This window comes from Nelumbo nucifera, chromosome 1, assembly GCF_055504915.1.
Source record: "Nelumbo nucifera cultivar China Antique chromosome 1, China Antique-T2T, whole genome shotgun sequence".
Lineage (NCBI taxonomy): Eukaryota > Viridiplantae > Streptophyta > Magnoliopsida > Proteales > Nelumbonaceae > Nelumbo > Nelumbo nucifera.
In genome coordinates this window covers 100,006,226-100,026,379 of record NC_142649.1, presented here as the reverse complement: position 1 = coordinate 100,026,379, position 20,154 = coordinate 100,006,226, and the positions used below count along the sequence as shown (strand labels likewise).

Here is a 20,154-nt window from a genome sequence, read left to right as displayed (position 1 = left end):
AACGGGAAGTGGAAGAGGAGGAGGTGATGAGGAGGAAGGAGAATCACCGGACCCCAAAAAGAACGGGGTAGACTCAAAGAAGGTGACATCAACACACACAAAGGACCGTCGAGAACCAGGATGGTAACACCTATACCCTTTCTGGGTCCGAGAGTAGCCAAGGAAGATGCACTTGAGAGAACGGGCATCAAACTTGTCATTCCCGGGACCCAGATTATGGACGAAGCAGACACACCCAAAAGCTCTCGGCGTAAGAGGAAATGGAGACAAAGTGGGAAACAAGACCTGAAACGGATAATGACCATCAAGGATGAACGTGGGCATCCGATTAATCAGAAAGCAAGAGGTAAGCACTGCATCACTCCAAAAATGTTTGGGAACATGCATGTGATGCATGAGGGATCTTGCTGTTTCAAGGAGATGGCGATTCTTTCTCTTGGCCACCCCGTTTTGTTGTGGGGTGTAGGTACATGAGGTCTGATGTATAATGCCGTGTTGGTCCAGGTATTCCTGAAATGATGAGGATAAATATTCGCGACCATTATCAGAACGGAAAACTTTGATGTGGGTACCAAATTGGTTATGAATCTCAGCATAAAATTTCTGAAAAATGGTAAACAATTCACTTCTTTCTTTCATTAAATAGAGCCATGTCATCCTTGAAAAATTATCCACAAAAATGACAAAATATCTGTATCCATTATATGACATCACTTTATAGGGACCCCAAACATCTGAATGAACTAAAGAAAAAGGACTCGACACACGGTTATCAACCCTAAAACTAAAGGGAACATGATGGTGTTTCCCAAACTGACATGACTCACAATCCAAAACAGAAAACTGACTCAAGGACGGAACCAAGGACTTCAAGACTTTTAAGCGACGGATGACCAAATCGGCAGTGCCACTGGAGAGCAGAAAGGGATGACTGGAGAGCTGTTGAAGTTCTACTGCCACCACCGTCAAGATAATACAGTTCACCTGTTTCTTGCCCTCCACCAATCTTCATCCCCGTCTTGAGATCTTGAAAAACACACATAGAAGGATAAAAGGTAATGGAGCAGTTAAGTGATTTGGTCAGCTTACTAACAGACATAAGATTAAAAGGCAATTTAGGAACATACAGAACTGAGGAGAGGGATACAAGATCTAGGTCAACATTACCAACACCACAAATTGAGGATGTGGAACCATTAGCAAGGGTGATAGATTGTGATGTTGAGCAATGAGATAAGGAGGAAAACACACCTGGAGTTCCAGTCATGTGATCGGAGGCTCCAGAGTCAATGATCCAGGGATTGGGTGTGGATGCCAGACAAGCCATACCTGAGTGAGCGAAAGTCATCGTGTTCTGCTATGATTGGATAAACCTCTCATATTCATCATGGGGAACACTCACCATCTCCTTCACGGGACCATTTGTGGATGTAGGAGGCATCTGATCAGATGAATGATTCTCCTGTCTAAAGCTGGAACTTGAGTCACCGGTCGCGGCATGATTGGCCTAGGTTGAGGGAGGACCATGTAGATCATAACAATAGTTGATGGTATGTCCATCCATACCACAATGAGTGCACTTCCTCGGGCTTGAGCCACGTCCTCTACCACGGGCTCCCCCTGAATCTCTGCTCCCTGTACGACCACCACCACGATTATGAGTAGGCCCACTACTGCCACTCCGGCCATATGCAGAACCACTACCACCACGGCCAGACTGAGCTCCCCTAGCTCCACCTCTAACACCACGGCCTCTCGATACAGCAAAGGCAGATCTATCTGAGATATTAGAGTTCTTAGTAGATCCGATAGAAATCCTCCGGAGTCGAGCAAATACCTCTTCTAAGGAGGGAAGAGCTGATCCTCCTAATATTTGAGCCCGTACCAGTTCATATTCAGACTTTAGTCCCACCAAAAATCTAGTCACATCAAGTTGTTCTCTCTGTTGTTGCTGAATCTTGACATCAGAAGTGAGAGGATGATAAACACTCAACTCATTACGTATGTTTCTCTTGTTGGCATAATACTCCTCAAGACTCTGATTGCCCTGTTGCAGGTTAAAGTACTCTTGATACAGCTGATAAACTCTGGTTGTATTGTCCTGCCCCGAATACAATTTCTTCGCATGGTCTCATACATCTTTGGCAGTATCAAGAAACATGAAGTTCACACTAATCCTAGGTTCCATACTATTCCACAACCATGTGATGATCTGAGCATCCTCTTGCTCCCAGTCTTCATACTCATGAGAGTCAGAGGAGGGTTTCTCCTCTCTTATGTGTTTTACCTTCTTCTTTGCCTTCAGAAAGACTTCGACAGATTTAGCCCAAGGCACATAATTCTCTCCATTTAATTTAATTGAGGTCATTTGAACATTCAGATAGTCTGTAGGCACCATCACATTAGGTTTATAATCACTATTATCTCCCATTATGTTATCACCGATTCTGCACACTTGTTGAATTCTATTATCACTGAGATCTGCACACTACACACCACTAGGTCACACCTGTCACACTGATTGCAGCACTTATTGTTGCTGGAAAATGTGCTCTTTACACCTCAAACCCTACTCCTACAACTACCTGAAATCTCACCACTATATGATCATATCTCTTCCTTCGAAATGCACAAAGAAACCAGTATAAACCCTAGCACATGGTCTGAAACACACTTCCTATTTAATCCATAACAGAAATCATGCACCGAGATTTCTTACCTTATCACTGAAGTAACAACCATACGAGCAGGAAATCAGTCCACACACGACAGCCACTGCACACACGACAACCACACACATCAGCCACTGCACACACAGTTCGACCCTCTATTCTTCCTCTACTAGGAGAGGGCGATCTCAGAAATCACAACAACCGACCACATACAACTTGACTGGAGCATAGAAACCTCCAAGGGAAGAGGGCGATCACTCCTTTTCAGCCCTTTCCCTTATCTCCAATCGAATGCAGAAAAAGAGGAAAAACCCTAGATAGGGTGCGCAGAGAATAGAAACCTTGGCAAGCATAAATCTAGGCAGATTCAAGTTGCTCTGATACCATGTTATAATTCGGTTCTGCCTTAGAGTTCTGTTTGTCTGAGAACAGTTTTGTAGAAGGAGAAAGGTGGAAGAAAGAGAAAAAGAGAGAAGGGAGAAATTCTGGTTCGAACTGGAAAACTCAACATAACATCTCCCAATCGGCCAGGCAGTATTTATATTATTAAAATTAATTGAAAAGACATATGTGCCCTTACTTAAGTTAGGAGCACTGGTTCCAACACAACATTACAAATCAGCAACATTAATCTAGGTATAAAGACAGAAATACCCCTACGCTAACATAAATAACTGAAATAACAGATTGACCACCAGCTAACCCTAGGATGACTAGAACACATTCTACCCTACGAACACAGTGGGACCATAGCTGTGGGGCCCACATCAGTGTTTTCTACAACTACATATCGAATCAAAATTAGAAAACAATCTCTAAGTTTGTTCTAACTTTTCATCCCTTGGATTTGATTGGAAGTTGGATTTTAGAAGAAATCCGAGAGCGTTTGAATTTGTGCCCATTTAAGAGGATCTAGAGTAACGCCATTTAACACATGCAAAAGGCTAGAAACAAGAGAAATTTCAGAGTTGAAAAGGTTTTCTTCACTATCCCAAAGTCCATCTAAAGGCAAAGGAGACTAGGGGATAAAAAGCTCAGAAATAGTTTAATTTTTAAGAGAAGGAACGATGAAGATGGGGTGGAAATGATCTTTTAATGGATAGTCATCAACCAAGGGCCTTCCCATGATTTGATTTTATTACCAATAACAAGGTCAAACTTGTAGTGATTTAGGAATAGTGGAGGATACATTGGATGTCTATCGGAGGAACGTCAAGAGTAGTTCTATGTCATAATCCATCATTTCAACCTGTATTTGTTAGCTCATGCATATTTACCACAACGCGGTGGCATAATGTTTTGGCGGCTTTGTGGGATTTCGAAAATCATAGGCATAAATTTGTGGTGAGCACTCATGGGCTCTCAGAGAATGATTGGGATGCTGGAGTTATGTGCATAGATACATCAACTTCTCCTTGGAGGGTAATTCATAGTACTCTTCCCCTATTTCCTTATCGCATCAGGTATGGTCTCTCGTATGGAAACAAGGTCAAAATCTTGGAAGATCTCTAGTTTGGGGAATCTTTGTTGAAAGGTGTCTTTCCTCGTCCTTACTACATATTGAATCATAATTAGAAAACAATCTCTAAGTTTGTTCTAACTCTTCGTCCATTGGATTTGAATGGAAGTTGGATTTTAGAAGTAATCCTAGAGCATTTGATTTTGTTCCCATTTAGGAGGATCTACAGTAACACCGTCTAACACATGCAAAAGGCTAGAAACAATAGCAATGTCATAGTTGAAAAGGTTTTGTTCACTAGCCCAAAGTTCCATCTAGGGCCAAAGGAGACTAGGGGATAAAAATCCCAGAAATAGTTTTATTATAAAGAGATGGAACAATGAAGATAGGGTGGGATTGATCTTTCAATGGACATTCTTCAACCAACGGGCCGTCCCATGATTTGATTTTATTACCAAAGACACGGTTGCACTTGTAGTGATTGAGGAATAGTGGGAGGATATATTGGATGCCTATCGAAGGAAACTCAAGAATAGTTCTGTGTCATAGTACATTACTCCAACCTTTATTTGTTAGCTCGTGCATACTTACCACAGCCTTTATTTGTGGGATATCAAAAATCATAGGCAAAAATTTGTGGTGAGCACTTGTGGGCTCTCAGAGAATAGTTGGGATGTTGGAGTTATGTGCATAGATACATTTTCTTTTCCTTGGAGTCATAGTACTCTTCCCTTATATCCTTAACGCGACATGTATGGTCCCTCGTAGGAAAACAAGGTCAAATTCATGGAAAATCTCAATTTTGGGGAATCATTGTTGAATGGTGTATTTCCTCGTCCTTACTCCATATCGAATCTTAGTGATTGAGGAATAGTGGAAGGATACACTAGATGTCTATCGAAGGAAAGTCAAGAGTAGTTATGTGTCATAATCCATCATTCCAACCATTATTTGTTAGCTCATGCATACTTACCACAACGCGGTGGCATAATGATTTGGCGGTTTTGTGGGATATCGAAAATCATAGGCCTAAATATGTGGCGAGCACTCATGGGCTTTTAGAGAATTGTTGGGATGCTAGAGTTATGTGCATAGATACATTAACTTCTCCTTGGAGGGCTATTCATAGTACTCTTCCACTATTTCCTTATCGCATCTTGTATGGTCTCTCGTAAGGAAACAAGGTCAAATTCTTGGAAGATCTCTAGATTGGAGAATCCTTGTTGAAAGGTGTATTTCCTCGTCTTTTCCCCATATCGAATCTTAACTAGAAAACAATCTCTAACATTGTTCTAACTCTTCATCCTTTAGATTTGATTGGAAGTTGGAATTTAGAACAAATCCGTGAGCATTTGAATTTGTACCCATTGAAGAGGATCTAGAGTAACGCCATCTAACACATGCAACAGGCTAGAAACAAGAGCAATTTCAGAGTTGTAAAGGTCTTTCTTCACTAGCCCAAAGTTCCATATAAAGCCAAAGGAGAAGAGGGGATAAAAAGCTCAGAAATAGTTTCATTTTTAAGAGAAGGAATGATGAAGATAGGTTGGAAGTGATCTTTTAATGGAGAGTCCTCAACTAAGGGCCTTCCCATGATTTGATTTTATTACTAAAGACAAGTCATACTTGTAGTGATCGAGGAAGAGTGGGAGGATATAATGGATGTCTATCGAAGGAAAGTCAAGAGTAGTTCTATGTCATAGTACATCATTCCAACCTTTATTTGTTAGCTCATGCATACTTACCACAACCCAGTGGCATAATGATTTGGCAGCTTTGTGGGATATCGAAAATCATAGGCATAAATTTGAGGTGAGCACTCATGGGCTCCCAGAGAATGGTTGGGATGTTGGAGTTATATGGATAGATACATTTACTTGGAGGGCAATTCATAGTACTCTTCCCCTTATTTCCTTAACGCAATTTGTATGGTCCCTCGTATGGAAACAAGGTCAAATTCTTGGAAGATCTCTAGTTTGGGGAAACCTTGTTGAACGATGTATTTCCTCGTCTTTAATCCATATCGAATCATAGTTAGAAAACAATCTCTATGTTTCATCTAACTCTTCATCACATTGTTTTGATTGAAATTTGGATCTTAAAAGAAATCCAAGAGTGTTTGAATTTGTTCCCATTTAACAGGATCTAGAATAACGCCTCTAACACATGCAAATGGCTAGAAACAAGAGTAATTTTAGAGTTGAAAAGTTTTTTTTTCACTAGCCCAAAGTTCCATCTAAAGTCAAAGGACACAAGGTGATAAAATGTCCAGAAATAGTTTTATATTTAAGAGAAGAAATGATCTCTAATTTTCTTCATATCAAATCTTAATTAGAAAATAGTCTCTAACTTTCCATATAATGCTAAAGGAGACTAGGGGTTAACAAGCTCAAAAGTAGTTTTATTTTTAAGAGAAGGAATGATGAAGATAGGGTGGTAGTTATCTTTCAATGGAGAGTTATCAACCAAGGGCCTTCCCATGATTTGATTTTATTACCAATGACAAGGTCAGACATGTAGTGATTGAGGAATAGTGGGAGGATACACTGGATGTCTATCGGGGGAAAGTCAAGAGTAGTTCTATCTCATAATCCATCATTCCAACCTGTAATTGTTAGCTCATGCATAGTTACCACAACGTGGTGGCATAATGTTTTAGCGGCTTTGTGGGATTTCGAAAATCATAGGCATAAATTTGTGGTGAGCAATCATGGGCTCTCAGAGGATGGTTGGCATGCTGGAGTAATGTGCATAGATACATTAACTTCTCCTTGGAGGGCTATTCATAGTACTCTACTCCTATTTCCTTATCGCATCACGTATGGTCTCTCGTATGGAAACAAGGTCAAAATCTTGGAAGATCTCTAGTTTGGGGAATCTTTGTTGAAAAATGTATTTCCTCATCCTTACTAAATATCAAATCATAATTAGAAAACAATCTCTGAGTTTGTTCTAACTCTTCGTCCCTTGGATTTGATTGGAAGTTGGATTTTAGAAGTAATCCTAGAGCGTTTGAATTTGTTCCCATTTTGGGGGATATAGAGTAACACCGTCTAACACATGCAAAAGGTTAGAAACAAGAGGAATTTCAGAGTTGAAAAGGTTTTCTTCACTAGCCCAAAATTCCATCTAGGACCAAAGGGGACTAGGGGTTAGGGTGGAAATGATCTTTCAATGGAGAGTCCTCAACCAATGGCCTTCCCATGATTTGATTTTATTACCAAGGACAAGGTCGTGCTTGTAGTTGTTGAGGAATAGTTGAAGAATACATTGGATGTCTATCGAAGGAAAGTCGAGAGTAGTTCTGTGTCATAGTACGTCATTCCAACCTTTATTTGTTAGTTCATGCATACTTACCACAACCCGGTGGCATAATGTTTTGGCGGTTTTGTGCGATATCAAAAATCATAGGCATAAATTTGTGGTGAGCAATCTTGGGCTCCCAGAGAATGGTTGGGATGGTGGAGTTATGTGCATAGATACATTTATTTGGAGGGCAATTCGTAGTACTCTTCCCCTATTTCCTTAACGCAATATGTATGGTCCCTCGTATTGAAACAAGGTCAAATTCTTGGAAGATCTCTAGTTTGGGGAATCCTTGTTCAACGGTGTATTTCCTCATCCTTACTCCATATCGAATCTTAGTTACAAACAATCTCTAAGTTCTTCTAACTCTTCATCGCTAGGATTGGATTGAAAGTTGGATTTTAAAAGAAATCCAAGAGCGTTTGAATTTGTTCCCATTTAAGAGGATTTAGAGTAAAGCCATCTAACACATGTAAATGGATAGAAACAAGAGTAATTTCAGAGTTGAAAAGTTTTTCTTCACTAGCCCCAAGTTCCATTGAAAGCCAAATGAGACAAGTTGATAAAATTTTCAGAAATAGTTTTATATTTTAGGGAAGTAACGATGAAGATAGTGTGGAAGTGATCTTTCAATGGAGACTCATCAACCAAGGGCCTTCCCATGATTTGATTTTATTACCTAAGACAAGGTCAAACTTGTAGTGATTGAGGAATAGTGGGATGATACAGTGCATGTCTATCTAAGGAATGTTAGTAGTAGTTCTATGTCATAATCCATCATGCCAAGCTTATTTGTTAGCTCATGCATACTTACCACAACGCGGTGGCATAATATTTTGGTGGTTTTGTGGGATATCAAAAATCATAGGCTTAAATTTGTGGCGAGCACTCATGGGCTTTCAGAGAATGGTTGTGATGCTGTAGTTATGTGCATAGATACGTTAACTTCTCCTTGGAGGGCTATTCATAGTACTTTTCCCCTATTTCCTTATCTCATCATGTATGGTCTCTCGTTTGGAAACAATGTCAAATTCTTGGAAGATCTCTAGTTTGGGGAATCCTTGTTGAATGGTGTATGTCCTCGCCATTACTCCATATCAAATCTTAAATAGAAAACAATCTCTAACTTTCTTCTATCTCTTCATCGCATGGTTTTGATTGAAATTTGGATCTTAAAAAAATCCAAGAGCGTTTGAATTTGTTCCCATTTAACAGGATCTAGAATAACGCCATCTAACACATGCAAATGGCTAGAAACAAGAGTTACTTCAGAGTTAAAAAGTTTTTTTTTTCACTAGCCCAAAGTTCCATCTAAAGTCAAAGGAGACAAGGTGATAAAATGTTCTGAATTAGTTTTATATTTAAGAGAATAAACGATGAAGATAGGGTGGAAGTGATCTTTCAATGGAGAGTCCTCAACCAAGTGCCTTCCCATGATTCGATTTTATTACCAAAGACAAAGTCAAACTTGTAATGATTGAGGAAAGTCAAGAGTTGTTCTATGTCGTAGTCCATCATTCCAACCGTTTTTTGTTAGCTCTTGTATACTTACCACAAACTGGTGGCATAATGTTTCGGCGGCTTTGAGGGATATTGAAATTCGTAGGCATAAATTTGTGGTGAGCACGCATGGGCTCCGAGAGAATGTTTGGGATACTGGAGTTATGCGCATAGATACATTAACTTCTCCTTGGAGGGCTATTCATAGTACTTTTCCCATATTTCCTTATCACATCATGTATGGTCTCGTATGGAAACAAAGTCAAATTCTTGGAAGATCTCTAGTTTGGGGAATCCTTGTTGAATGGTGTACTTCCTCATCATTACTCCATATCGAATCTTAATTAGAAAACAATCTCTAACTTTCTTCTATCTCTTCATCCTTTGGATTTGTTTGGAAGTTGGATTTCAGAAGAAATGCGAGAGCATTTGAATTTGTTCCCATTTAAGAGGATGTCGAGTAACGCCATCTAACACATACAAAAGGCTAGATGCAAGGGCAATTTTAGAGATGAAAAGGTTTTCTTTTCTAGCCCAATGTTCCATCTAATGCCAATGGAGACTAGGGGTTAACAAGCTCAAAAGTAGTTTTATTTTTAAGAGAAGGAACGATGAAGATAGGGTGGTAGTTATCTTTCAATGGAGAGTCCTCAACCAAGGGCCTTCCCATGATTTGATTTTATTACCAATGACAAGGTCAAACATGTAGTGAGCAATCTTGGGCTCCCAGAGAATGGTTGGGATGATGGAGTTATGTGCATAGATACATTTATTTGGAGGGCAATTCATAGTACTCTTCCCCTATTTCCTTAACGCAATATGTATGGTCCCTCGCATGGAAACAAGGTCAAATTCTTGGAAGATCTCTATTTTGGGGAATCCTTGTTGAATGGTGTATTTCCTCATCCTTACTCCATATCGAATCTTAGTTAGAAAACAATTTCTAAGTTTCTTCTAACTCTTCATCACTTGAATTTGACTGAAAGTTGGATTTTAAAAGAAATCCAAGAGCGTTTGAATTTGTTCCCATTTAAGAGGATCTAGAGTAAAGTCATCTAACACATGTAAATGGATAGAAACAAGAGTAATTTCAGAGTTGAAAAGTTTTTCTTTACTAGCCCAAAGTCTATTTAAAGCAAATGAGACAAGGTCATAAAATGTTCAGAAATTGTTTTATATTTAAGAGAAGATACGATGAAGATAGGGTGGAAGTGATCTTTCTATGGAGAGTCATCTACCAAGGGCCTTCCCATGATTTGATTTTATTACCTAAGACAAGGTCAAACTTGTAGTGATTGAGGAATAGTGGGACGATACAATGCATGTCTATATAAGGAAAGTTAATAGTAGTTTTATATCATAATCCATCATTCCAAGCTTATTTGTTAGCTCATGCATACTTCCCACAACACAGTGGCATAATATTTTGGCGGTTTTGTGGGAAATCAAAAATCATAGTCTTAAATTTGTGGCGAGCACTCATGGGTTTTCAGAGAATGGTTGTGATGCTGGAGTTATGTGCATAGATACATTAAGTTCTCCTTGGAGGGCTATTCATAGTACTCTTCTCCTATTTCCTTATCGCATCATGTATGGTCTCACGTAAGGAAACAATGTCAAATTCTTGTAATATCTCTAGTTTGGGGAATCTTTGTTTAAAAGTTTATTTCCTCGTCTTTTCTATCGAATCTTAACTAGAAAACAATCTTTAACATTTTTCTAACTTTTCATCCTTTGGATTTGATTGGAAATTGGAATTTAGAACAAATCCGAGAGAGTTTGAATTTGTTCTCGTTCAAGCGGATTTAGAGTAACGCCATTTAACACATGCAAAACGCTAGAAACAAGAGGAATCTCCGAGTTGTAAAGGTTTTCTTCACAAGCCCAAAGTTTCATATAAAGCCATAGGAGACTAGGGGATAAAAAGCTCAGAAATAGTTTTATTTTTAAGAGAAGGAATGATGAATATAGGTTGGAAGTGATTTTTCAATGGAGAGTCCTCAACCAAGGGCCTACCCATGATTTGATTTTATTTCCAAAGACAAGGTCGTACTTGTAGTTATTGAGGAATAGTGGAAGAATACAATAGATGTCTATCGAAGGAAAATCAAGAGTTGTTTTTTGTCATAGTACATCATTCCAACCTTTATTTGTTAGCTATGCATACTTACCACAACCCAGTGGCATAAAGTTTTGGCAGCTATGTGTGATATCCAAAATCATAGGCATAAATTTGTGGTGAGCACTCGTGGGCTCTCAAGGAATGGTTGCGAAGCTGGAGTTATGTGCATAGATACATTTACTTTTCCTTGTAGGGAAATTCATAGTACTCTTCCCCTATTTCCTTAACGCAATATGTATGGTCCCTCGTATGGAAACAAGGTCAAATTCTTGGAAGATCTCTTGGGGAATCCATGTTGAACGGTGTATTTCCTTTTCCTTACTCCATATCGAATCATAGTTAGAAAACATTCTCTAAGTTTCTTCTAACTCTTCATCGCTTGGATTTGATTGATATTTTGATTTTAAAAGAAATCTAAGAGTGTTTGAATTTGTTCCCATTTAAGAGGATGTGGAGTAACGCCATCTAACGCATGCAAATGGCTAGAAACAAGAGTAATTTCAGAGTTGAAAAGTTTTTCTTCACTAGCCTAAAGTTCCATCTAAAGCCAAAGGAGACAAGGTGATAAAATGTTCAGAAATAGTTTTATATTTAAGAAAAGAAACGATGAAGATAGGGTGGAAGTGATCTTTCATTGGAGAGTTTCAACCAAGGGCCATCCCATGATTTGATTTTATTACCAAAGACAAGGTCAAACTTGTAATGGTTGAGGAATATTAGGAGGATAGACTGGATGTCTATTGGAGGAAAGTCAAGAGTTGTTCTGTGTCGTAGTCCATCATTCCAACCGTTTTTTGTTAGCTCATGTATATTTACCACAAACCGGTGGCCTAATGTTTTGACGGCTTTGTGGGATATTGAAATTTGTAGGCATAAATTTGTGGTGAGCACTCGTGGGCTCCCAGAGAATGGTTGGGATACTGGATTTATGTGCATAAATACATTAACTACTCCTTGGAGGACTATTCATAGTACTTTTCCCCTATTTCCTTATCTCATCATGTATGGTCTCTCGTATGGATAGTTTGGGGAATCTTTGTTGAATGGTGTATTTCCTCGCCATTACTTCATATCGAATCTTAATTAGAAAACAATCTCTAACTTTCTCCTATCTCTTCATCGCATGGTTTTGATAGAAATTTGGATCTTAAAAGAAAACCAAGAGCGTTTGAATTTGTTCCCATTTAACAGGATCTAGAATAACGCCATTTAACACATGCAAATGGCTACAAACAACAGTAACTTTTGAGTTGAAATATTTTTTTTTTCACTAGCCCAAAGTTCCATCTAAAGTCAAAGGATACAAGGTGATAAAATGTTCAGAAATAGTTTTATATTTACGAGAAGAAACGATGAAGATAGGGTGGAAGTGATCTTTCAATGGAGAGTCCTCAACCAAGGGCCTTCCCATGATTCAATTTTATTACCAAAGACAAGGTCAAACTTGTATGATTGAGGAATATTGGGAGGATACCCTGGATGTCTATCGGAGGAAAGTCAAGAGTTATTCTGTGTCATAGTCCATCATTCCAACCATTTTTTGTTAGCTCATGTATACTAACCATAAACCGGTGGCATAATGTTTCGGCGGCTTTGAGGGATATTGAAATTCGTTGTCATAAATTTGTGGTGAGCACTCATGGGCTCCCAGAGAATGTTTGGGATACTAGAGTTATGCACATAGATACATTAACTTCTCCTTGGAGGGCTATTCATAGTACTTTTCCCCTATTTCCTTATCGCATCATGTATGGTCTCTCGTATGGAAACAAGGTCAAATTCTTGGAAGATCTCTAGTTTGGGGAATCTTTGTTGAATGGTGTTTTTCCTCGTCATTACTCCATATCGAATCTTAATTAGAAAACAATCTCTAACTTTCTTCTTTCTCTTCATCCTTTGGATTTGATTGGAAGTTGGATTTCAGAAGAAATGCGAGAGCGTTTGAATTTGTTCCCATTTAAGAAACTCAAAAGTAGTTTTATTTTTTAGAGAAGGAATGATGAATATAGTGTGGTAGTTATCTTTCAATGGAAAGTCCTCAACCGAGGGCCTTCCCATTTTTTGATTTTAATACCATTGACAAGGTCAAATTTGTAGTGATTGAGGAATATTGGGAGGACACACTAGATGTCTATCGGAGGAAAGTCAAGAGTAGTTCTATGTCATAATCCATCATTCCAACCTGTATTTGTTAGCTCATGGAGACTTACTACAACACGGTGGCATAATGTTTTGGCGGCTTTGAGGGATTTCAAAAATCATAGGCATAAATATGTGGTGAGCACTCATGGGTTCTCAAAGAATGGTTGGAGTGCTAGAGTATTGTGCATAAATACATTAACTTCTCCTTGGAGGGCTATTCATAGTAATCTACCCCTATTTCCTTATCGCATCATGTATGGTCTCTCGTATTGAAACAAGGTCAAAATCATGGAAGATCTCTAGTTTGGGGAATCCTTGTTGAAAGGTGTATTTCCTCGTCCATACTACATATCGAATCATAATTAGAAAACAATCTCTAAGTTTGTTCTAACTCTTCATCCCTTGGATTTGATTGGAAGTTGGATTTTAGAAGAAATCCGAGAGCGTTGAATTTGTTCCCATTTAAGAGGATCTCAAGTAACGCCATTTAACACATGCAAAAGGCTAGAAACAAGAGCAATTTCAGAGTTGAAAAGGTTTTTCTTCACTAACCCAAAATTCCATCTAGGACCAAAGGGGACTAGGGGTTAGAGAGCTCAAAAGTAGTTTCATTGTTGAACGGTGTATTTCTTCATCCTTACTCCGTATTGAATCTTAGTGATTGAGGAATAGTGGAAGGATACGCTGGATGTCTATCGAAGGAAAGTCAAGAGTAGTTTTGTGTCATAATCCATCATTCCAACCATTATTTGTTAGCTCATGCATACTTACCACAACGTGGTGGCATAATGTTTTGGCGGGTTTGTGGGATATCGAAAATCATAGGCATAAATTTGTGGTGAGCACTCATGGGCTTTAAGAGAATGGTTGGGGTGCTGGAGTTATGTGCATAGATACATTAACTTCTCTTTGGAGGGCTATTCATAGTACTCTTCCCCTATTTCCTTATCGCATCTTGTATGGTCTCTCGTGAGGAAACAAGGTCAAATTCTTGAAAGATCTCTAGTTTGGCGAATTCTTGTTGAACGGTGTATTTCCTCATCCTTACTCCATATCGAATCTTAGTTAGAATCTCTGAGTTTCTTCTAACTCTTCATTGCTTGGATTTGATTGAAAGTTGGATTTTAAAAGAAATCCAAGTGCATTTGAATTTGTTCCCATTTAAGAGGATCTAGAGTAACGCCATCTAACACATGCAAATGGCTAGAAACAAGAGTAATTTCAGAGTTGAAAAGTTTTTCTTCACTAGCCCAAAGTTCCTTCTAAAGCCAAATGAGACAAGGTGATAAAATGTTTAGAAATTGTTTTATATTTAAGAGAAGAAACGATGAAGATAGGGTTGAAGTGATCTTTCAATGGAGAGTGCTCAACCAAGGGCCTTCCCATGATTTGATTTTATTACCAAAGACAAGGTCAAACTTGTAATGATTGAGGAATTATGGGAGGATACACTGGATGTCTATCGAAGGAAAGTCAAGAGTTGTTCTGTGTCGTAGTCCATCATTCCAACCTTTATTTGTTAGCTCATGTATACTTACCAGAACTCGGTGGCATAATGTTTTGGCGACTTTGTGGGATATCGAAAATCGTACGCATAAATTTGAGGTAAGCATTCATGGGCTCACAGAGAATGGTTCGGATATTGGAGTTTTGTGCATTGATACATTAATCTTCCTTTTTTCTTTGACGACTTGAGCATGGAGCCATCAAACAACTTGTCCATTCTAGTAGGGAGAGACCACTTGCATCCATTCATTTTGCATATTAGATGTGAACCAGGAGATTTATACCAGTTGAGTCTCTTCCTTTGTATTGAATCACAAGTATTAATACCCCCATGGAAGGCTTCTAGCAGAAGAGAAGAAACTAATTTTCAAAGGGATGGGAACACATCAAACTTCCTTTACAAGATTGAACATCGGGGAGGGACTAGAGGAAATTAATGATTTTAAAGGAGGCACAAAAAAAAAAAAAAAAAAAAAAAACCACCCGTAGGACTAGTGGCCAACAAACAACTCTCCAATCTATTGGGATGTAGAGAAACCCCATCCAACAAATGCAAAAGGCAAGAAACAAGAGGAATTTCAGTGTTCCTAAGGTTTTTCTTTTTAGCCCAAAGTTTCAGCCAATGCCCAAAGGAGACAAGGGGATAGCAGGCTTAGAAATAGTTTTGCCTTTAAGAGAGGAAACGATGAAGATTGATTGGAAGATATCTTTCAAAGAAGACTTCTCAACCCAAAGGTCTTCCCAATACATAGAGTGGAAGATATCTTTCATGTAACTCTAGTTGTCGACCTATAAAAATTTAATCAAATCATTTAAGTTATATTTATATAAGTTCACATTTTATAGATAATGTGGGCGCATGGCCTAGCATGTGAAATCATTGGTTGTGACGCATGAGCTATCTTCTGAAGGCCATGTCTTTCTCTTGTAGCACTGTCAGCATGCCGCCATGCTGTACTTAACTAACCTGGAGAGGTTGCATCTCATGCCTCTCCTTGGGACATTGTACTCTTCTCCTCTCCTTATTAATAAACTTCATTCATTTATCAAAAAAAATCTCAGATAGCTGCCGCCATGCTTCATGCATTGATATATTTTAAGGATTTTCACATGTTCCAGTCTCTGCTCTCTACCTTTTTTTTCCTTTTTTTCACATTATTGAAAATTAGGATCTACTAATAGAACTATATAAAATTATTATAAGCTCTTTAATGAAAAGTAAAGGTTTCTTGATATAGGAGTTCTAACATGTCATTGCTGTAGTTTTAATTGAAATTTTTGGGGTTTAATCACAGCTTACCCACCAAAAGAAGAAGGATTGTTTAGTATACAAATATAAAATGTAGTTACATGAATAATAATAAAAATACCAAGCAATGTTTCCTTAAAAAATCAATATTATTAGAAGTTGGACCAGACCTAGAGACTCCTAGGACCTGAACTAGAACATGATTGGGTCAAGTAGGTTGCTGGGTCAACCTAGATTTTAGGTACATGCCATGAGCCCACAACAGGATGTTGGTAGTCCTTTTCGTTCTACTTTCTTCTCCCTTCCCAAGGAAAGAGATGATTGGGAGGCTTGGATGATGATGGTGATGCTTAATTGCTTACAGAAACATGACAGTTTTGAAATAGATGATTGGTTGATTCCAGCAAACCTAGATATTTTTTTTTAATTCCAGAAATGTAGAGCTTAGCAGACCATCGTTCTTAAAGATTCCTAACACCATCTCTTTCCTGTTCTTGTAATCTTTTTAAACCTTTTGTTGACTCCCATCCTTTATCCTAATTCTTTCCTGTTTCTCTTCCCCAACCCACTCACCCTCTTAATTTCTCTTGTCATCATTGTTGGCAATTTTAATATACGGAAATACAAAAAAATCGGGAATATTCTACTAATTTTACTGGGATGTTTGGAAATGCCAGATTTACAGAGCCAGTTATGCATTGAAAAGATGAAGAAATACATCTGGTGGGAAATGGGGACTGATGAACATATTAAAAAGAAATCGAATGAAACTCAGCAGCCATATGTAAGATGTCCTTCAATATATGCTGAATAGCCCATGAGCATGATACAGATCTTCCTCTCAAACCAATAAAACCTGATATCAGTGTGAATTTAAATGGTTTGTTCCTTTTTATTTTAATTAACAAATGCGATCCCAACAAAAAAACATTCCAATGTGTTTCCAGCATGATCTGTGTCCACATATCTCAGATTTATAAGTCCCACTCTTATGGTTAGATGTGCAGATACAGATGATATTTACAATGGTTTAACAGGTCAGTCTCAATAATGTATCAGATGAACTCCCAAACAGTCGAAGCTGTTTTCCCCCTAAATGGTCCAACAACAATCAAACAAGTAAACATGCATGTTATTCAACAAATCAAACAATGAAAATTAGAATGGATTGGACTTCTACATTTGTCTTTTTGAAACATACATTTGCCTCGTGATAGTGCACCCCTTTCATAAAAAACTGGATGTGCCAAAACATTCCCCTTAGAACCAAGGACCGATCATGGCTGCTACAAAAGGATGATCTGAGAATAGAGTTCAGAGTGATTGTCAAACTATAATCTCATAAAGGAAGGTTGGTGCTGAATGGGTCCTAGGTTGCAGCTGCATTCAGAAAAACTAGGTGCTGTTAGGAAAAGGATGGAATGAGGTGAACCCAGGCCAGGATTTATTTTGTAATCAAAGTGTTACAGTTCCGAGCCAAATGGGCTTGTACTTCATTGGCCTGCTACACTTTTTGAGTAGTAACTATGGAGACTGTTCAAAGAAACTCTCATGGCTATTTATGCAAAAAAGGAAAACATTTGACCATCTTCTAGTTGCATTGCTTTAAATAGCTGGTGTGATGTTAGACTTCCTGCATGCATTCCTGGGGATGTTGGGGCCTAAGCATCCCAAACATGAACTTTTAGCCTGTATACATAGGGGGGTTGGTTTTGTAACTAGGGTCACAATTTATTCCATTTAAGTGTTAAGGATCAAAGATCATTTGTATTCTTGTTGCTTCTTAAAGTGGAAATACCCTATCTAAATTCATATCCACAATAACTAGGTTCTCAGTATTCAAAAAGTTTTTGTTTTCTATTTCTTTTAAAGGATGATAGACCACTACTAGTGCACAACCACCAATGAAAGAAAAGTGCTGGTGCTGCTATCAATGGATCGGATAAACCCGGTAGAACTGAACCAAACCAACTCAATTGTAATTTATAATCAAGTCCGCTCCAGAGAAAGTGCTGGTGGCAAGGAAGAAACAATTGGATGGAGAAGCCATGTTCAGAACCTTTAACTTGTTCCTAGAAAAAGGAAGGGATTAAAAAAGTAAAAAGAACAATTCTTTGTGTTTCCCCAATCACAGTTCTGGTTCTGAACTGTAACTGAAACCCAGCAAGCATGAAGCTTTACCATCAAGCCAGCTGCCATTTCCTTCACAGATTAAAGCTTTCTATACAAATATCACATTGCTCCTTGCATAAGAAAAAAACTCATAAATCAAATCAGATATAAAAATAAAGAGGAATGAAATATGTAGAGCTGCATACAAAACTTCAGAAGTAAGGCTTAGTTTGTTCGCAGTATGGTGTAGATGCAACGGAGCATAATTAGTCCAAGTGTAAAATCTGGTTTACTTTTGCTTTGGATTTAATTGTCTTATTTATTTGTTAAAAATAAAATAAGGATAAATGGTTGGGACCAGAAATGATTTAATTGTCATATAGTTGGGAGGCTTAGATGATGATGATGCTTATAGAAACATGACAGTTCTGAAATAGATGATTGATTGATTCTAGAAAATGTAGATGATCTTTTATTTAATTCCTGAAATGTAGAGCTTAGCAGACCATCAATTAATAGTGTTGGACCTTGTTCCAACTGCTGTTGCTAAGTCCTTAAAGTTTGCTGGACTGGGAGTTATTAAGATACTCCCAGACATAACTTAAAAAAATAATAATAATAATGAAGAAATAGGGCTTTCTTATAAGCCTAGTCAGTCTTATTGATGGGCGGAAACATTTTAGTAAAGAAAGGGGCCTACAGTCAATTTTTGTGAGCAACAGGCCCCAAGTTAATTGGTATTGTTTGTAATGCAATAAGCATTTAATGGGTTTGCAGTAGAGCCTATTTAATGGAACAACAGGCCCTAAAAGAATAAATTTGTATTAACTAATTTCTTGTGATGTGTCCCAATTATTTATAAGCATTTAATGAGTGCAATTCTTGTGCCGGGGAATTGCACTCAAATTCCCCGGTAACCCTAGGTGTGCTCTTATCTCCTGGCAACCCCAGGATTGCACTCAAATTCCCCGGCAACCCCAGGAAGGCCCTGGCAACCCTAAGTGCGCTCTTATCTCCTGGCAACCCTAGGATTGCACTCAAATTCCCTAGTAACCCCGGGAAGGCCCTGGCAACCCCAAGCGCGCTCATATTCCCTGGCAACCCCAAGCGTGCTCATATTCCCTGGCAACCCTAGGCATGCTCAAATTCCTCGGAAACCCTGGGAAGGCCCTGGCAACCCCAGGTGTGCTCTTATCTCCTAGAAATCCTAGGATTGCACTCAAATTCCCCAGCATCCCCGGGAGGGCCCTGGCAACCCCAGGTGCACTCTTATCTCCTAGCAACCCCAGGATAGCACTCAAATTCCTCGATAACCCTGGGAAGGCCCTGGCAACCCCAAGTGCGCTCTTATCTCCTGGCAACCCCAGGATAGCTCTCAAATTCCTCGATAACCCCGGGAAGGCTTTGGCAACCCTAGGTGCGCTCAAATTCCTTGGAAACCCTAGGTGCACTCAGATTCCTCAGCAACCTCAGGAAGGCCCTGGCAACCCCAAGCACGCTCATTTCCCCTGACAACCCTAGGAAGGCCCTGGCAACCCCAAGCGCACAGATTCCCTAGCAACCCTGGGAAGGCCCTGGTAACCCCAGGCGCACTCATATTCCCTGGCAACCCCAGGCGCACTAATATTCCCTACCAACCCCAGGCGCACTAATATTCCCTACCAACCCCAGGCGCACTCACATTCCCTAGCAACCCCAAGCGCACTCAAATTCCCCGACAACCCCGAGAAGGCCTTGGCAACCCCAGGCACACTCAGATTCCCCAAGAAGGTCATGGCAACCTTAGGCGTGCTCATATTCCCTAGCAACCCCAAGCACACTCAGATCCCTCGGCAACCCCAGGCACGCTCACATTTCCTAGCAACTCTAGGCTTATATCCAAATTCCACAGCAAAACTAAGCGCATTCACACCCCCAGGCAACCCTTGGGGGCTTTGTCAATATCAAGTATGATTCCTATCTAATTCATAAACGATACCATGTCCAACTCACAAATGCAGTAGTCTAGGGGGGGGGGGACAAACTCCACCCATTCCGTACACTAACAATAACATTTTACTGAAAAACGACACTAATCTCGACCATT

The 20,154-nt window shown here is 39.1% G+C and overlaps 1 protein-coding gene across 1 annotated transcript in view; it reads left to right on the top strand.

Annotated features, from left to right (window-relative positions):
- The window catches only part of LOC148803615 (uncharacterized), an 84,626-nt gene extending 67,817 nt beyond the window's left edge, over nucleotides 1-16,809 (top strand). Inside the window, exon 6 of the transcript XR_016077561.1 lies at nucleotides 16,634-16,809. The gene's annotated coding sequence lies outside the window, so the exon portion shown is untranslated. The remainder of the gene's footprint in view (nucleotides 1-16,633) is intronic.
- Nucleotides 16,810-20,154: the final 3,345 nt, after the last annotated feature.